This window comes from Arachis ipaensis, chromosome B01, assembly GCF_000816755.2.
Source record: "Arachis ipaensis cultivar K30076 chromosome B01, Araip1.1, whole genome shotgun sequence".
NCBI lineage: Eukaryota > Viridiplantae > Streptophyta > Magnoliopsida > Fabales > Fabaceae > Arachis > Arachis ipaensis.
This window is the reverse complement of record NC_029785.2, coordinates 23,674,268-23,678,593: the sequence shown is the minus strand read 5'-3', so window position 1 is coordinate 23,678,593 and position 4,326 is coordinate 23,674,268.

The following is a 4,326-nucleotide window of genomic DNA, read 5'->3' as shown; positions in this document are numbered from 1 at the left end:
CAAACATATTGATGTGAGCTATCATTGGATACGTGATGTTTTGGATGCTGAGTTGTTGAAACTTGAAAAGGTTCATACTGATGAGAATGGTTCTGATATGATGACCAAGACATTACCAAGATGGAAGTTTGAAGTTTGTTGCTTAATCGTCGGATTGGCGGTTACCTCCACATAGTCGTGAGGGGGAGATTTGTTGGGTTTTTTGGGCTCCCTTCCTATGTGGAGAAAAAGTTCAAATGCTAGTATCCAAACCCATGAATAGTTGAAGTGGCTGAGGTGAGTTAGGGTTGTAATGAGAGAGGTCATTTTTTGAAAGGAGAACACCAAACACTAGAGAGAAAGGAAGAGAGAAAGTTATTTTCGCACATACACAAAACTGTATCTGTAAATTAGTCACTGCAGATTCGTTAACCGTTGGATCGAGCTCAAATTTGGATAGTGTGTTCTACACATCTAGGCCTTTGATTTCACCGTTCAGATCTTCAATTCGATGTCAGTAGCTGGAGATATTGACCACGCATAGTAGCTCTATTTTTGTGGTATTTTCATCTTCTTGTTCTTTTTTGAAAGCTTTGAAGCTTGGGTTGTTTGACTTGTTGTATGCACATTTTGTGCAGTAATTCGTGACTCTCTTGTACCTTATTTTTCATCATAGTGAAGCTATATCCTAGTCTTGGTGACTCGTGGTTTTTACTTCTCTCGTTGAGGAGGTTTTCCAAGTTAAAAATCTTGGTGTATTAGCTTGTTTTTAATTTCTGGTTTATGTGATTTTTTCGCTGCTATTAGATATTATTGTGCTGGTGTTAATACTTATTGTGAGTAGATATTGTTGCTCCTCTAATTCTTGCAAGTAGGAAATTGTGTGTTTTATTCCTATCAGAAACATCCAAAAAATCAAAACATAACAATCATCAACATCAAAAAGTTCTAAAAAGATAACATCCAAAACCATAAACAAAACAACATCCAAGACCTCTAAAATTGACTTTTTGGAGGAAAGCGAACGCATGACGGAAAGAAGCAAGGACGCAGTGGAAGGAAGCGCATACATGGCGGAAAAAAGCGTATACACAATGGAGGAAAACACTGCAGAAGAGGGCTTTTTTTTTTTGTTTTTTACTATGATAGTAAAAATTATTTAATGTTTTCTGGCCTTTTTTACAACCTAACTAATAGTTGGCCGTAATCCTCTGATATCCTAATTAATTACCTAATAGGATTGAATCAGACCCAATCTGAATCTCAAAAAGCAAATAAACTCGAATAAGAAGTTGAACAAAAAGGTAGGAGATTTTCTATATACTGGACAACCATTTACCTTCGAATTAATGCATAATCTATAAGTCTACAACATAAAAAAAAATGTGTTTCTATCTATTTCGTATTCTAAATACGAAAACCAACACTGTTTATATGCTACACTGCCACTTGATCTCTATTATTAACCTTTTTGCTTGAAGATTTCTTTATGCCAAAGGGCTCTAATTTAAAAGATAGTCTTCACATAACTATTACTATAAGATATTGTATTGTTCCATAGATTATATGGTCCTTACTCTTTAGGAGAATAATGTCATGTAGTGTAGTGCTATCTAAGTTGACCAGGCTAAAGCTAGCTTATGTATCATGTATGTATGAAAAGTAAATCTGCTAAATTTGCTTTCCTCTGGTCCTCATTCATTAGACCAAGTAAGTAATGAAAAATCCTTGATTCCATTTGAACCCATCTCTTTCTCACACATATATATATAAAACTATGCTATGTGTACACTAAAATTAACCATCAAAATCAATCATTAATATAAAATACATTTTAGAATATAAATACACATTAAAAATAAATTAAATTACATTGTATTTGTATATAAATATATTGGTAGTTGATTTTAATGACTGATTTTAATTTATAAATAGCATTTTTAAACCCTTTTAATTTATTCCTTTTCACCAAATCCATAACAAGCTACTAATATGAAATGAGTCCCGCTAGGGAGACAATGGCTTATTTGTACAATGCACTATATGAGTTACAAAATGAACATCCCACATACTATCTAGAATAATCATCCGAGTATTAGGGATAATAAACATCTTCCCAAAAGTTTAAACTGATTTTTGGGTTCACCAAGGATCAAACTCTTGACCTTTCGGATCTAGAATTCTAATACCATGTCATGATACCACTCATCCCAAAAGCTTCAGCTGATGGAAAAAGGTAACACTAATGATTATATCTCTAATACTCCCTAAACCTTCATTGTACGCATTGTACAAATATTCCATTGGCTCCTCATACTTTTCCATATGAAATTAGTCAAAGTAATAAGCACTTTTATCTCTTAATCAATAGTTTTATGTTTGAGTTTTGGAAAAAAAAAATCTTATAAGAAAACCTCTGTCCATTTCACACAGTACTTTAGCTAAAGTTGGACTGAATTAATAAAATTCGTAGTACTATAACTCAAACCTAAGTGGTTCAATCAGAATTTTATAGAAAGGAATGAACTATACCTGTTGTTGGGGTTTAATATGGTCATTTTTGTGATTTTATTAAATTATTTTAACAGAAAACTGCTAAAATACTTATAGAAAGGTTAAATAAATTGAAATTTTTTATTTTTCGACAAGTCCAACTAACGGGTACGAAGACACAAGAGAAGCAGTGTAGATGGGCATAATAATTCACATCATAATAAATTCATGTGCTAACTACCATGTCAACATATTAGTATACTACAATCAAGAGATCAACCAAGTAAAATGTATTATCAAACATGTCGTCTTCATTATTTCATGGATCTTATTTCCAGTTTTTATTTTTTTTCGATAGTTTTTTCCTCACAAGAAACAGTTTATGAGTGAGGCAATTACAAACATCAGCAACAAAACAGTCAAACTACACCAAAACAGAGAAGACAAAGAAACAACAAAAGCTCAATCAAAATCACACCACAAACCATCCACACCAGGCTACCAAGAATAATAAAATCATCCACACCTCTTTAACATCTTTCCTCCCCCCTCTTTCCATCCACGCCTCAAAGCGTTCCTTTGTACACATTCCACTCCATCAATATCATTCCCCACAACTTCTTCCAACAGTGTCACATGAGACCCGGAACTATCCAAAATTTACATAATCTATCCTTAAAATAACAAACCACATCAGCAATTCAACTTGGGAAGGAACCAGACTTTTCCACATATTTTTTTTTGTAAGCTTATTCATATCAAAACGAGTAGAAGTATTGTTATTATTTCATGTAAAAACCCAACTTAACTTCTAGCTGAGAAGCATTCTCATAACAGGGACCCAAATCAGAAGTTCAAGCTCCAATTACTACAGGATCAACCATGTAAAAAATATGGAGAACCGGGTAAAAGAAGAGTGTTTAAACGTCTAGGTTCAAAATGACAAATGGTTGCACCTACAAAGCTTTCCAATAACTACTGATCAATGCTCCGTGGCCACCGAACGAAGAGCTGATTGGAAAAATAACACATTGATCAGGCAACAGAAAACCAACTTAATAATATCTATTGGAACAAATAATTGATAGATCTAATTAATAAGAAGAAGAAGAAGGGCTTTTTGGGTTTGCCGTCAATCCACTTGGAGAGGGAGAAATGGAGCCTCTTGGGGGACATGGCTTCGGTTTTGAAGGGCTCCTTGAGGCAGTTTCTCACCAGATTTGCGCATATCTTCGAATATGTTATGTACATCATCCCAGCCGTCCTCCAAAGCGGTGCTGCTCCACCTGCACTTGCCATTCTCCGATTCTGATGGTCACACCTTACTGTTTGTTTCTCCTGCAAATGCTCTTTTTCTCTCCAATTTCAAACTTCTCATCTCCTCTTCCTGCCCTGATTGTTTCTTACTATGCTTCACTGTTGTGTATTTTCATTATTAGTTCAACTATCAATATATATCTCAGTGACTAGAAAAAAAAAAACTACACTTGCTTAATTTTATGGGAAAAGTTTAGGACCAGCAACTTTTTTAAATTCTGGCCAACATGTAATCAGCAAAAAAAGTAAGTCATTGGATGAAATCTCACACCAATCTTACACCATTAAAATCATTATTAATGGCTATTTGATAGCCACAAATACCAAAAATTACTTGCCCTAACACTCTTTAATTTTATGCACTCTTTAACTACACGTTACTCAATTACTTATATTTTATAAGCTTTTGTAAATATAAATATTTTATAGAATCATATTTTGAAATATATGTTGATAAGCTTGATTTTAGCCGATATAAATAAATAAATAAATACATTTTAGCAATGAGATGCTTTATTCTTAGTAACATTCGAGCTA